Below are 16,288 nucleotides of genomic sequence, written 5' to 3'. Positions count from 1 at the left end.
TACCCAGAATCCATTGCAAACCTCAAAATTTGGCTAAAAAAACACATGTTCCTCACATTTCTGTGGCAGAAAGTTCTGGAATCTGAGAGGAGCCACAAATTTCCTTCCACCCAGCGTTCCCCCAAGACTCCCGATAAAAATGATACCTCACTTGTGTGGGTAGGTCTAGCGCCCGCGACAGGAAATACCCCAAAGCGCAACGTGGACACATCCACATTTTTGGAAGAAAACAGAGGTGTTTTTTGCGAAGTGCCTACCTGTAGATTTTGGCCTCTAGCTCAGCCGGCACCTAGGGAAGCCTACCAAACCTGTGCATTTCTGAAAACTAGAGACCTAGGGGAATCCACGATGGGTAGACTCGCGGGGCTCGGACCAGGTTCTGTTACCCAGAATCCTTTGCAAACCTCAAAATTTGGCTAAAAAAACACATGTTGCTCACATTTCTGTGGCAGAAAGTTCTGGAATCTGAGAGGAGCCACAAATTTCCATCCACCCAGCGTTCCCCCAAGTCTCCCGATAAAAATGATACCTCAATTGTGTGGGGAGGCCTAGCGCCCACGACAGGAAACGCCCCAAAGCGCAACGTGGACACATCCAAATTTTTGGAAGAAAACAGAGGTGTTTTTTGCGAAGTGCTTACCTGTAGATTTTGGCCTCTAGCTCAGCCGGCACCTAAGCAAACCTACCAAACCTGTGCATTTCTGAAAACTAGAGACCTAGGGGAATCCAAGATGGGGTGACTTGCGGGGCTCGGACCAGGTTCTGTTACCCAGAATCCTTTGCAAACCTCAAAATTTGGCTAAAAAAACCATGTTCCTCTCATTTCTGTGGCAGAAAGTTCTGGAATCTGAGAGGAGCCACAAATTTCCTTCCACCCAGCGTTCCCCCAAGTCTCCCGATAAAAATGATACCTCACTTGTGTGGGTAGGCCTAGCGCCCGCGACAGGAAACACCCCAAAGCGCAACGTGGACACATCCACATTTTTGGAAGAAAACAGAGGTGTTTTTTGCGAAGTGCCTACCTGTAGATTTTGGCCTCTAGCTCAGCCGGCACCTAGGGAAACCTACCAAACCTGTGCATTTATGAAAACTAGAGACCTAGGGGAATCCAAGATGGGGTGACTTGCAGGGCTCGGACCAGGTTCTGTTACCCAGAATCCATTGCAAACCTCAAAATTTGGCTAAAAAAACACATGTTCCTCACATTTCTGTGGCAGAAAGTTCTGGAATCTGAGAGGAGCCACAAATTTCCTTCCACCCAGCGTTCCCCCAAGTCTCCCGATAAAAATGATACCTCACTTGTGTGGGTAGGCCTAGCGCCCGCGACAGGAAACGCCCCAAAGAGCAACGTGGACACATCCACATTTTTGGAAGAAAACAGAGGTGTTTTTTGCGAAGTGCCTACCTGTAGATTTTGGCATCTAGCTCAGCCGGCACCTAGGGAAACCTACCAAACCTGTGCATTTATGAAAACTAGAGACCTAGGGGAATCCAAGATGGGGTGACTTGCAGGGCTCGGACCAGGTTCTGTTACCCAGAATCCTTTGCAAACCTCAAAATTTGGCTAAAAAAACACATGTTCCTCACATTTCTGTGGCAGAAAGTTCTGGAATCTGAGAGGAGCCACAAATTACGTTCCTCCCAGCGTTCCCCCAAGTCTCCCGATAAAAATGGTACCTCACTTGTGTGGGTAGGCCTAGCGCCCGCGACAGGAAACGCCCCAAAGCGCAACGTGGACACATCCAAATTTTTGGAAGAAAACAGAGGTGTTTTTTGCGAAGTGCCTACCTGTAGATTTTGGCCTCTAGCTCATCCGACACCTAGGGAAACCTACCAAACCTGTGCATTTCTGAAAGCTAGAGACCTAGGGGAATCCAAGATGGGGTGACTTGCGGGGCTCGGACCAGGTTCTGTTACCCAGAATCCTTTGCAAACCTCAAAATTTGGCTAAAAAAACACATGTTCCTCACATTTCTGTGGCAGAAATTTCTGGAATCTGAGAGGAGCCACAAATTTCCTTCCACCCAGCGTTCCCCCAAGTCTCCCGATAAAAATGATACCTCACTTGTGTGGGTAGGCCTAGCGCCCGCGACAGGAAACGCCCCAAAGTGCAACGTGGACACATCCACATTTTTGGAAGAAAACAGAGGTGTTTTTTGCGAAGTGCATACCTGTAGATTTTGGCCTCTAGCTCAGCCGGCACCTAGGGAAACCTACCAAACCTGTGCATTTCTGAAAACTAGAGACCTAGGGGAATCCAAGATGGGGTGACCTGTGGGGCTCGGACCAGGTTCTGTTACCCAGAATCCTTTGCAAACCTCAAAATTTGGCTAAAAAAACACATGTTCCTCACATTTCTGTGGCAGAAAGTTCTGGAATCTGAGAGGAGCTACAAATTTCCTTCCACCCAGCGTTCCCCCAAGTCTCCCGATAAAAATGATACCTCACTTGTGTGGGTAGGCCTAGCGCCCGCGACAGGAAACGCCCCAAAGCGCAACGTGAACACATCCAAATTTATGGAAGTAAAAAAGAGGTGTTTTTTGCGAAGTGCCTACCTGTAGATTTTGGCCTCTAGCTCAGCCGGCACCTAGGGAAACCTACCAAACCTGTGCATTTCTGAAAACTAGAGACCTAGGGGAATCCAAGATGGGGTGACTTGCGGGGCTCGGACCAGGTTCTGTTACCCAGAATCCTTTGCAAACCTCAAAATTTGGCTAAAAAAACACATGTTCCTCACATTTCTGTGGCAGAAAGTTCTGGAATCTGAGAGGAGCCACAAATTTCCTTCCCACCCAGCGTTCCCCCAAGTCTCCCGATAAAAATGATACCTCACTTGTGTGGGTAGGCCTAGCGCCCGCGACAGGAAACGCCCCAAAGCGCAACGTGGACACATCCAAATTTTTGTAAGAAAACAGAGGTGTTTTTTGCGAAGTGCCTACCTGTAGATTTTGGCCTCTAGCTCAGCCGGCACCTAGGGAAGCCTACCAAACCTGTGCATTTCTGAAAACTAGAGACCTAGGGGAATCCACGATGGGTAGACTCGCGGGGCTCGGACCAGGTTCTGTTACCAAGAATCCTTTGCAAACCTCAAAATTTGGCTAAAAAAACACATGTTCCTCACATTTCTGTGGCTGAAAGTTCTGGAATCTGAGAGGAGCCACAAATTTCCTTTCACCCAGCGTTCCCCCAAGTCTCCCGATAAAAATGATACCTCACTTGTGTGGGTAGGCCTAGCGCCCGCAACAGGAAACGCCCCAAAGCGCAACGTGGACACATCCACATTTTTTGGAAGAAAACAGAGGTGTTTTTTGCGAAGTGCCTACCTGTAGATTTTGGCCTCTAGCTCAGCCGGCACCTAGGGAAACCTACCAAACCTGTGCATTTCTGAAAACTAGAGACCTAGGTGAATCCAAGGAGGGGTGACTTGCGGGGCTCGGACCAGGTTTTTTTTCCCAGAATCCTTTGCAAACCTCAAAATTTGGCTAAAAAAACACATGTTGCTCACATTTCTGTGGCAGAAAGTTCTGGAATCTGAGAGGAGCCACAAATTTCCTTCCACCCAGCGTTCCCCCAAGTCTCCCGATAAAAATGATACCTCAATTGTGTGGGTAGGCCTAGCGCCCGCGACAGGAAACGCCCCAAAGCGCAACGTGGACACATCCAAATTTTTGGAAGAAAACAGAGGTGTTTTTTGCGAAGTGCTTACCTGTAGATTTTGGCCTCTAGCTCAGCCGGCACCTAAGCAAACCTACCAAACCTGTGCATTTCTGAAAACTAGAGACCTAGGGGAATCCAAGATGGGGTGACTTGCGGGGCTCGGACCAGGTTCTGTTACCCAGAATCCTTTGCAAACCTCAAAATTTGGCTAAAAAAACCATGTTCCTCTCATTTCTGTGGCAGAACGTTCTGGAATCTGAGAGGAGCCACAAATTTCCTTCCACGCAGCGTTCCCCCAAGTCTCCCGATAAAAATGATACCTCACTTGTGTGGGTAGGCCTAGCGCCCGCGACAGGAAACGCCCCAAAGCGCAACGTGGACACATCCACATTTTTGGAAGAAAACAGAGGTGTTTTTTGCGAAGTGCCTACCTGTAGATTTTGGCCTCTAGCTCAGCCGGCACCTAGGGAAACCTACCAAACCTGTGCATTTATGAAAACTAGAGACCTAGGGGAATCCAAGATGGGGTGACTTGCAGGGCTCGGACCAGGTTCTGTTACCCAGAATCCATTGCAAACCTCAAAATTTGGCTAAAAAAACACATGTTCCTCACATTTCTGTGGCAGAAAGTTCTGGAATCTGAGAGGAGCCACAAATTTCCTTCCACCCAGCGTTCCCCCAAGTCTCCCGATAAAAATGATACCTCACTTGTGTGGGTAGGCCTAGCGCCCGCGACAGGAAACGCCCCAAAGTGCAACGTGGACACATCCACATTTTTGGAAGAAAACAGAGGTGTTTTTTGCGAAGTGCCTACCTGTAGATTTTGGCATCTAGCTCAGCCGGCACCTAGGGAAACCTACCAAACCTGTGCATTTATGAAAACTAGAGACCTAGGGGAATCCAAGATGGGGTGACTTGCAGGGCTCGGACCAGGTTCTGTTACCCAGAATCCTTTGCAAACCTCAAAATTTGGCTAAAAAAACACATGTTCCTCACATTTCTGTGGCAGAAAGTTCTGGAATCTGAGAGGAGCCACAAATTACGTTCCTCCCAGCGTTCCCCCAAGTCTCCCGATAAAAATGGTACCTCACTTGTGTGGGTAGGCCTAGCGCCCGCGACAGGAAACGCCCCAAAGCGCAACGTGGACACATCCAAATTTTTGGAAGAAAACAGAGGTGTTTTTTGCGAAGTGCCTACCTGTAGATTTTGGCCTCTAGCTCATCCGGCACCTAGGGAAACCTACCAAACCTGTGCATTTCTGAAAGCTAGAGACCTAGGGGAATCCAAGATGGGGTGACTTGCGGGGCTCGGACCAGGTTCTGTTACCCAGAATCCTTTGCAAACCTCAAAATTTTGCTAAAAAAACACATGTTCCTCACATTTCTGTGGCAGAAATTTCTGGAATCTGAGAGGAGCCACAAATTTCCTTCCACCCAGCGTTCCCCCAAGTCTCCCGATAAAAATGATACCTCACTTGTGTGGGTAGGCCTAGCGCCCGCGACAGGAAACGCCCCAAAGTGCAACGTGGACACATCCACATTTTTGGAAGAAAACAGAGGTGTTTTTTGCGAAGTGCCTACCTGTAGATTTTGGCCTCTAGCTCAGCCGGCACCTAGGGAAACCTACCAAACCTGTGCATTTCTGAAAACTAGAGACCTAGGGGAATCCAAGATGGGGTGACTTGCGGGGCTCGGACCAGGTTCTGTTACCCAGAATCCTTTGCAAACCTCAAAATTTGGCTAAAAAAACACATGTTCCTCACATTTCTGTGGCAGAAAGTTCTGGAATCTGAGAGGAGCCACAAATTTCCTTCCCACCCAGCGTTCCCCCAAGTCTCCCGATAAAAATGATACCTCACTTGTGTGGGTAGGCCTAGCGCCCGCGACAGGAAACGCCCCAAAGCGCAACGTGGACACATCCAAATTTTTGTAAGAAAACAGAGGTGTTTTTTGCGAAGTGCCTACCTGTAGATTTTGGCCTCTAGCTAAGCCGGCACCTAGGGAAACCTACAAAACCTGTGCATTTCTGAAAACTAGAGACCTAGGGGAATCCAAGGAGGGGTGACTTGCGGGGCTCGGACCAGGTTCTGTTACCCAGAATCCTTTGCAAACCTCAAAATTTGGCTAAAAAAACACATGTTCCTCACATTTCTGTGGCAGAAAGTTCTGGAATCTGAGAGGAGCCACAAATTTCCTTCCACCCAGCGTTCCCCCAAGTCTCCCGATAAAAATGATACCTCAATTGTGTGGGTAGGCCTAGCGCCCGCGACAGGAAACGCCCCAAAGCGCAACGTGGACACATCCAAATTTTTGGAAGAAAACAGAGGTGTTTTTTGCGAAGTGCTTACCTGTAGATTTTGGCCTCTAGCTCAACCGGCACCTAGGCAAACCTACCAAACCTGTGCATTTCTGAAAACTAGAGACCTAGGGGAATCCAAGATGGGGTGACTTGCGGGGCTCGGACCAGGTTCTGTTACCCAGAATCCTTTGCAAACCTCAAAATTTGGCTAAAAAAACACATGTTCCTCTCATTTCTGTGGCAGAAAGTTCTGGAATCTGAGAGGAGCCACAAATTTCCTTCCACCCAGCGTTCCCCCAAGTCTCCCGATAAAAATGATACCTCACTTGTGTGGGTAGGCCTAGTGCCCGCGACAGGAAATGCCCCAAAGCGCAACGTGGACACATCCAAATTTTTGGAAGAAAACAGAGGTGTTTTTTGCGAAGTGCCTATCTGTAGATTTTGGCCTCTAGCTCAGCCGGCACCTAGGGAAACCTACCAAACCTGTGCATTTCTGAAAACTAGAGACCTAGGGGAATCCACGATGGGGTGACTTGCGGGTCTCGGACCAGGTTCTGTTTCCCAGAATCCTTTGCAAACCTCAAAATTTGGCTAAAAAAACACATGTTCCTCACATTTCTGTGGCAGAAAGTTCTGGAATCTGAGAGGAGCCACAAATTTCCTTTCACCCAGCGTTCCCCCAAGTCTCCCGATAAAAATGATACCTCACTTGTGTGGGTAGGCCTAGCGCCCGCAACAGGAAACGCCCCAAAGCGCAACGTGGACACATCCAAATTTTTGGAAGAAAACAGAGGTGTTTTTTGCGAAGTGCCTACCTGTAGATTTTGGCCTCTAGCTCAGCCGGCACCTAGGGAAACCTACCAAACCTGTGCATTTCTGAAAACTAGAGACGTACGGGAATCCAAGGAGGGGTGACTTGCGGGGCTCGGACCAGGTTCTGTTACCCAGAATCCTTTGCAAACCTCAAAATTTGGCTAAAAAAACACATGTTCCTCACATTTCTGTGGCAGAAAGTTCTGGAATCTGAGAGGAGGCACAAATTTCCTTCCACCCAGCGTTCCCCCAAGTCTCCCGATAAAAATGATACCTCACTTGTGTGGGTAGGCCTAGTGCCCGCGACAGGAAATGCCCCAAAGCGCAACGTGGACACATCCAAATTTTTGGAAGAAAACAGAGGTGTTTTTTGCGAAGTGCCTACCTGTAGATTTTGGCCTCTAGCTCAGCCGGCACCTAGGGAAGCCTACCAAACCTGTGCATTTCTGAAAACTAGAGACCTAGGGGAATCCACGATGGGGTGACTTGGGGGCTCGGACCAGGTTCTGTTACCCAGAATCCTTTGCAAACCTCAAAATTTGGCTAAAAAAACACATGTTCCTCACATTTCTGTGGCAGAAAGTTTTGGAATCTGAGAGGAGCCACAAATTTCCTTCCACCCAGCATTCCCCCAAGTCTCCCGATAAAAATGATACCTCACTTGTGTGGGTAGGCCTAGCGCCCGCGACAGGAAACGCCCCAAAGCGCAACGTGGACACATCCAAATTTTTGGAAGAAAACAGAGGTGTTTTTTGCGAAGTGCCTACCTGTAGATTTTGGCCTCTAGCTCAGCCGGCACCTAGGGAAACCTACCAAACCTGTGCATTTCTGAAAACTAGAGACCTAGGGGAATCCAAGATGGGGTGACTTGCAGGGCTCGGACCAGGTTCTGTTACCCAGAATCCTTTGCAAACCTCAAAATTTGGCTAAAAAAACACATGTTCCTCACATTTCTGTGGCAGAAAGTTCTGGAATCTGGGAGGAGCCACAAATTTCGTTCCTCCCAGCGTTCCCCGAAGTCTCCCGATAAAAATGGTACCTCACTTGTGTGGGTAGGCCTAGCGCCCGCGACAGGAAACGCCCCAAAGCGCAACGTGGACACATCCAAATTTTTGGAAGAAAACAGAGGTGTTTTTTGCGAAGTGCCTACCTGTAGATTTTGGCCTCTAGCTCAGCCGGCACCTAGGGAAACCTACCAAACCTGTGCATTTCTGAAAACTAGAGACCTAGGGGAATCCAAGATGGGGTGACTTGCAGGGCTCGGACCAGGTTCTGTTACCCAGAATCCTTTGCAAACCTCAAAATTTGGCTAAAAAAACACATGTTCCTCACATTTCTGTGGCAGAAAGTTCTGGAATCTGGGAGGAGCCACAAATTTCGTTCCTCCCAGAGTTCCCCGAAGTCTCCCGATAAAAATGGTACCTCACTTGTGTGGGTAGGCCTAGCGCCCGCGACAGGAAACGCCCCAAAGCGCAACGTGGACACATCCAAATTTTTGGAAGAAAACAGAGGTGTTTTTTGCGAAGTGCCTACCTGTAGATTTTGGCCTCTAGCTCAGCCGGCACCTAGGGAAACCTACCAAACCTGTGCATTTCTGAAAACTAGAGACCTAGGGGAATCCAAGATGGGGTGACTTGCGGGGCTCGGACCAGGTTCTGTTACCCAGAATCCTTTGCAAACCTCAAAATTTGGCTAAAAAAACACATGCTCCTCACATTTCTGTGGCAGAAAGCTCTGGAATCTGAGAGGAGCCACAAATTTCCTTCCACCCAGCGTTCCCCCAAGTCTCCCGATAAAAATGATACCTCACTTATGTGGGTAGGCCTAGCGCCCGCGACAGGAAACGCCCCAAAGCGCAACGTGGACACATCCACATTTTTGGAAGAAAACAGAGGTGTTTTTTGCGAAGTGCCTACCTGTTGATTTTGGCCTCTAGCTCAGCCGGCACCTAGGGAAACCTACCAAACCTGTGCATTTCGGAAAACTAGAGACCTAGGGGAATCCAAGATGGGGTGACTTGCGGGGCTCGGACCAGGTTCTGTTACCCAGAATCCTTTGCAAACCTCAAAATTTGGCTAAAAATACACATGTTCCTCACATTTCTGTGGCAGAAAGTTCTGGAATCTGAGAGGAGCCACAAATTTCCTTCCCACCCAGCGTTCCCCCAAGTCTCCCGATAAAAATGATACCTCACTTGTGTGGGTAGGCCTAGCGCCCGCGACAGGAAACGCCCCAAAGCGCAACGTGGACACATCCAAATTTTTGTAAGAAAACAGAGGTGTTTTTTGCGAAGTGCCTACCTGTAGATTTTGGCCTCTAGCTCAGCCGGCACCTAGGGAAGCCTACCAAACCTGTGCATTTCTGAAAACTAGAGACCTAGGGGAATCCACGATGGGTAGACTCGCGGGGCTCGGACCAGGTTCTGTTACCAAGAATCCTTTGCAAACCTCAAAATTTGGCTAAAAAAACACATGTTCCTCACATTTCTGTGGCAGAAAGTTCTGGAATCTGAGAGGAGCCACAAATTTCCTTTCACCCAGCGTTCCCCCAAGTCTCCCGATAAAAATGATACCTCACTTGTGTGGGTAGGCCTAGCGCCCGCAACAGGAAACGCCCCAAAGCGCAACGTGGACACATCCACATTTTTTGGAAGAAAACAGAGGTGTTTTTTGCGAAGTGCCTACCTGTAGATTTTGGCCTCTAGCTCAGCCGGCACCTAGGGAAACCTACCAAACCTGTGCATTTCTGAAAACTAGAGACCTAGGTGAATCCAAGGAGGGGTGACTTGCGGGGCTCGGACCAGGTTCTGTTTCCCAGAATCCTTTGCAAACCTCAAAATTTGGCTAAAAAAACACATGTTGCTCACATTTCTGTGGCAGAAAGTTCTGGAATCTGAGAGGAGCCACAAATTTCCTTCCACCCAGCGTTCCCCCAAGTCTCCCGATAAAAATGATACCTCAATTGTGTGGGTAGGCCTAGCGCCCGCGACAGGAAACGCCCCAAAGCGCAACGTGGACACATCCAAATTTTTGGAAGAAAACAGAGGTGTTTTTTGCGAAGTGCTTACCTGTAGATTTTGGCCTCTAGCTCAGCCGGCACCTAAGCAAACCTACCAAACCTGTGCATTTCTGAAAACTAGAGACCTAGGGGAATCCAAGATGGGGTGACTTGCGGGGCTCGGACCAGGTTCTGTTACCCAGAATCCTTTGCAAACCTCAAAATTTGGCTAAAAAAACCATGTTCCTCTCATTTCTGTGGCAGAAAGTTCTGGAATCTGAGAGGAGCCACAAATTTCCTTCCACGCAGCGTTCCCCCAAGTCTCCCGATAAAAATGATACCTCACTTGTGTGGGTAGGCCTAGCGCCCGCGACAGGAAACGCCCCAAAGCGCAACGTGGACACATCCACATTTTTGGAAGAAAACAGAGGTGTTTTTTGCGAAGTGCCTACCTGTAGATTTTGGCCTCTAGCTCAGCCGGCACCTAGGGAAACCTACCAAACCTGTGCATTTATGAAAACTAGAGACCTAGGGGAATCCAAGATGGGGTGACTTGCAGGGCTCGGACCAGGTTCTGTTACCCAGAATCCATTGCAAACCTCAAAATTTGGCTAAAAAAACACATGTTCCTCACATTTCTGTGGCAGAAAGTTCTGGAATCTGAGAGGAGCCACAAATTTCCTTCCACCCAGCGTTCCCCCAAGTCTCCCGATAAAAATGATACCTCACTTGTGTGGGTAGGCCTAGCGCCCGCGACAGGAAACGCCCCAAAGTGCAACGTGGACACATCCACATTTTTGGAAGAAAACAGAGGTGTTTTTTGCGAAGTGCCTACCTGTAGATTTTGGCATCTAGCTCAGCCGGCACCTAGGGAAACCTACCAAACCTGTGCATTTATGAAAACTAGAGACCTAGGGGAATCCAAGATGGGGTGACTTGCAGGGCTCGGACCAGGTTCTGTTACCCAGAATCCTTTGCAAACCTCAAAATTTGGCTAAAAAAACACATGTTCCTCACATTTCTGTGGCAGAAAGTTCTGGAATCTGAGAGGAGCCACAAATTACGTTCCTCCCAGCGTTCCCCCAAGTCTCCCGATAAAAATGGTACCTCACTTGTGTGGGTAGGCCTAGCGCCCGCGACAGGAAACGCCCCAAAGCGCAACGTGGACACATCCAAATTTTTGGAAGAAAACAGAGGTGTTTTTTGCGAAGTGCCTACCTGTAGATTTTGGCCTCTAGCTCATCCGGCACCTAGGGAAACCTACCAAACCTGTGCATTTCTGAAAGCTAGAGACCTAGGGGAATCCAAGATGGGGTGACTTGCGGGGCTCGGACCAGGTTCTGTTACCCAGAATCCTTTGCAAACCTCAAAATTTTGCTAAAAAAACACATGTTCCTCACATTTCTGTGGCAGAAATTTCTGGAATCTGAGAGGAGCCACAAATTTCCTTCCACCCAGCGTTCCCCCAAGTCTCCCGATAAAAATGATACCTCACTTGTGTGGGTAGGCCTAGCGCCCGCGACAGGAAACGCCCCAAAGTGCAACGTGGACACATCCACATTTTTGGAAGAAAACAGAGGTGTTTTTTGCGAAGTGCATACCTGTAGATTTTGGCCTCTAGCTCAGCCGGCACCTAGGGAAACCTACCAAACCTGTGCATTTCTGAAAACTAGAGACCTAGGGGAATCCAAGATGGGGTGACCTGTGGGGCTCGGACCAGGTTCTGTTACCCAGAATCCTTTGCAAACCTCAAAATTTGGCTAAAAAAACACATGTTCCTCACATTTCTGTGGCAGAAAGTTCTGGAATCTGAGAGGAGCCACAAATTTCCTTCCACCCAGCGTTCCCCCAAGTCTCCCGATAAAAATGATACCTCACTTGTGTGGGTAGGCCTAGCGCCCGCGACAGGAAACGCCCCAAAGCGCAACGTGAACACATCCAAATTTATGGAAGTAAAAAAGAGGTGTTTTTTGCGAAGTGCCTACCTGTAGATTTTGGCATCTAGCTCAGCCGGCACCTAGGGAAACCTACCAAACCTGTGCATTTATGAAAACTAGAGACCTAGGGGAATCCAAGATGGGGTGACTTGCAGGGCTCGGACCAGGTTCTGTTACCCAGAATCCTTTGCAAACCTCAAAATTTGGCTAAAAAAACACATGTTCCTCACATTTCTGTGGCAGAAAGTTCTGGAATCTGAGAGGAGCCACAAATTACGTTCCTCCCAGCGTTCCCCCAAGTCTCCCGATAAAAATGGTACCTCACTTGTGTGGGTAGGCCTAGCGCCCGCGACAGGAAACGCCCCAAAGCGCAACGTGGACACATCCAAATTTTTGGAAGAAAACAGAGGTGTTTTTTGCGAAGTGCCTACCTGTAGATTTTGGCCTCTAGCTCATCCGGCACCTAGGGAAACCTACCAAACCTGTGCATTTCTGAAAGCTAGAGACCTAGGGGAATCCAAGATGGGGTGACTTGCGGGGCTCGGACCAGGTTCTGTTACCCAGAATCCTATGCAAACCTCAAAATTTTGCTAAAAAAACACATGTTCCTCACATTTCTGTGGCAGAAATTTCTGGAATCTGAGAGGAGCCACAAATTTCCTTCCACCCAGCGTTCCCCCAAGTCTCCCGATAAAAATGATACCTCACTTGTGTGGGTAGGCCTAGCGCCCGCGACAGGAAACGCCCCAAAGTGCAACGTGGACACATCCACATTTTTGGAAGAAAACAGAGGTGTTTTTTGCGAAGTGCATACCTGTAGATTTTGGCCTCTAGCTCAGCCGGCACCTAGGGAAACCTACCAAACCTGTGCATTTCTGAAAACTAGAGACCTAGGGGAATCCAAGATGGGGTGACCTGTGGGGCTCGGACCAGGTTCTGTTACCCAGAATCCTTTGCAAACCTCAAAATTTGGCTAAAAAAACACATGTTCCTCACATTTCTGTGGCAGAAAGTTCTGGAATCTGAGAGGAGCCACAAATTTCCTTTAACCCAGCGTTCCCCCAAGTCTCCCGATAAAAATGATACCTCACTTGTGTGGGTAGGCCTAGCGCCCGCGACAGGAAACGCCCCAAAGCGCAACGTGAACACATCCAAATTTATGGAAGTAAAAAAGAGGTGTTTTTTGCGAAGTGCCTACCTGTAGATTTTGGCATCTAGCTCAGCCGGCACCTAGGGAAACCTACCAAACCTGTGCATTTATGAAAACTAGAGACCTAGGGGAATCCAAGATGGGGTGACTTGCAGGGCTCGGACCAGGTTCTGTTACCCAGAATCCTTTGCAAACCTCAAAATTTGGCTAAAAAAACACATGTTCCTCACATTTCTGTGGCAGAAAGTTCTGGAATCTGAGAGGAGCCACAAATTACGTTCCTCCCAGCGTTCCCCCAAGTCTAGCGATAAAAATGGTACCTCACTTGTGTGGGTAGGCCTAGCGCCCGCGACAGGAAACGCCCCAAAGCGCAACGTGGACACATCCAAATTTTTGGAAGAAAACAGAGGTGTTTTTTGCGAAGTGCCTACCTGTAGATTTTGGCCTCTAGCTCATCCGGCACCTAGGGAAACCTACCAAACCTGTGCATTTCTGAAAGCTAGAGACCTAGGGGAATCCAAGATGGGGTGACTTGCGGGGCTCGGACCAGGTTCTGTTACCCAGAATCCTTTGCAAACCTCAAAATTTTGCTAAAAAAACACATGTTCCTCACATTTCTGTGGCAGAAATTTCTGGAATCTGAGAGGAGCCACAAATTTCCTTCCACCCAGCGTTCCCCCAAGTCTCCCGATAAAAATGATACCTCACTTGTGTGGGTAGGCCTAGCGCCCGCGACAGGAAACGCCCCAAAGAGCAACGTGGACACATCCACATTTTTGGAAGAAAACAGAGGTGTTTTTTGCGAAGTGCCTACCTGTAGATTTTGGCCTCTAGCTCAGCCGGCACTTAGGGAAACCTACCAAACCTGTGCATTTCTGAAAACTAGAGACCTAGGGGAATCCAAGATGGGGTGACTTGCGGGGCTCGGACCAGGTTCTGTTACCCAGAATCCTTTGCAAACCTCAAAATTTGGCTAAAAAAACACATGTTCCTCACATTTCTGTGGCAGAAAGTTCTGGAATCTGAGAGGAGCCACAAATTTCCTTCCACCCAGCGTTCCCCCAAGTCTCCCGATAAAAATGATACCTCACTTGTGTGGGTAGGCCTAGCGCCCGCGACAGGAAACGCCCCAAAGCGCAACGTGGACACATCCAAATTTTTGTAAGAAAACAGAGGTGTTTTTTGCGAAGTGCCTACCTGTAGATTTTGGCCTCTAGCTAAGCCGGCACCTAGGGAAACCTACAAAACCTGTGCATTTCTGAAAACTAGAGACCTAGGGGAATCCAAGGAGGGGTGACTTGCGGGGCTCGGACCAGGTTCTGTTACCCAGAATCCTTTGCAAACCTCAAAATTTGGCTAAAAAAACACATGTTCCTCACATTTCTGTGGCAGAAAGTTCTGGAATCTGAGAGGAGCCACAAATTTCCTTCCACCCAGCGTTCCCCCAAGTCTCCCGATAAAAATGATACCTCAATTGTGTGGGTAGGCCTAGCGCCCGCGACAGGAAACGCCCCAAAGCGCAACGTGGACACATCCAAATTTTTGGAAGAAAACAGAGGTGTTTTTTGCGAAGTGCTTACCTGTAGATTTTGGCCTCTAGCTCAACCGGCACCTAGGCAAACCTACCAAACCTGTGCATTTCTGAAAACTAGAGACCTAGGGGAATCCAAGATGGGGTGACTTGCGGGGCTCGGACCAGGTTCTGTTACCCAGAATCCTTTGCAAACCTCAAAATTTGGCTAAAAAAACACATGTTCCTCACATTTCTGTGGCAGAAAGTTCTGGAATCTGAGAGGAGCCACAAATGTCCTTCCACCCAGCGTTCCCCCAAGTCTCCCGATAAAAATGATACCTCAATTGTGTGGGTAGGCCTAGCGCCGGCGACAGGAAACGCCCCAAAGCGCAACGTGGACACATCCAAATTTTTGGAAGAAAACAGAGGTGTTTTTTGCGAAGTGCTTACCTGTAGATTTTGGCCTCTAGCTCAACCGGCACCTAGGCAACCCTACCAAACCTGTGCATTTCTGAAAACTAGAGACCTAGGGGAATCCAAGATGGGGTGACTTGCGGGGCTCGGACCAGGTTCTGTTACCCAGAATCCTTTGCAAACCTCAAAATTTGGCTAAAAAAACACATGTTCCTCACATTTCTGTGGCAGAAAGTTCTGGAATCTGAGAGGAGCCACAAATTTCCTTCCACCCAGCGTTCCCCCAAGTCTCCCGATAAAAATGATACCTCACTTGTGTGGGTAGGCCTAGTGCCCGCGACAGGAAATGCCCCAAAGCGCAACGTGGACACATCCAAATTTTTGGAAGAAAACAGAGGTGTTTTTTGCGAAGTGCCTATCTGTAGATTTTGGCCTCTAGCTCAGCCGGCACCTAGGGAAACCTACCAAACCTGTGCATTTCTGAAAACTAGAGACCTAGGGGAATCCACGATGGGGTGACTTGCGGGTCTCGGACCAGGTTCTGTTACCCAGAATCCTTTGCAAACCTCAAAATTTGGCTAAAAAAACACATGTTCCTCACATTTCTGTGGCAGAAAGTTCTGGAATCTGAGAGGAGCCACAAATTTCCTTTCACCCAGCGTTCCCCCAAGTCTCCCGATAAAAATGATACCTCACTTGTGTGGGTAGGCCTAGCGCCCGCAACAGGAAACGCCCCAAAGCGCAACGTGGACACATCCAAATTTTTGGAAGAAAACAGAGGTGTTTTTTGCGAAGTGCCTACCTGTAGATTTTGGCCTCTAGCTCAGCCGGCACCTAGGGAAACCTACCAAACCTGTGCATTTCTGAAAACTAGAGACGTACGGGAATCCAAGGAGGGGTGACTTGCGGGGCTCGGACCAGGTTCTGTTACCCAGAATCCTTTGCAAACCTCAAAATTTGGCTAAAAAAACACATGTTCCTCACATTTCTGTGGCAGAAAGTTCTGGAATCTGAGAGGAGGCACAAATTTCCTTCCACCCAGCGTTCCCCCAAGTCTCCCGATAAAAATGATACCTCAATTGTGTGGGTAGGCCTAGTGCCCGCGACAGGAAATGCCCCAAAGCGCAACGTGGACACATCCAAATTTTTGGAAGAAAACAGAGGTGTTTTTTGCGAAGTGCCTACCTGTAGATTTTGGCCTCTAGCTCAGCCGGCACCTAGGGAAGCCTACCAAACCTGTGCATTTCTGAAAACTAGAGACCTAGGGGAATCCACGATGGGGTGACTTGGGGGCTCGGACCAGGTTCTGTTACCCAGAATCCTTTGCAAACCTCAAAATTTGGCTAAAAAAACACATGTTCCTCACATTTCTGTGGCAGAAAGTTTTGGAATCTGAGAGGAGCCACAAATTTCCTTCCACCCAGCATTCCCCCAAGACTCCCGATAAAAATGATACCTCACTTGTGTGGGTAGGCCTAGCGCCCGCGACAGGAAACGCCCCAAAGCGCA

This window comes from Pleurodeles waltl, chromosome 4_2 (genome assembly GCF_031143425.1).
Source record: "Pleurodeles waltl isolate 20211129_DDA chromosome 4_2, aPleWal1.hap1.20221129, whole genome shotgun sequence".
Classification (NCBI taxonomy): Eukaryota; Metazoa; Chordata; class Amphibia; order Caudata; family Salamandridae; genus Pleurodeles; species Pleurodeles waltl.
The sequence above is the reverse complement of the archived record's forward strand: the minus strand, read 5'-3'. Positions refer to the sequence as shown.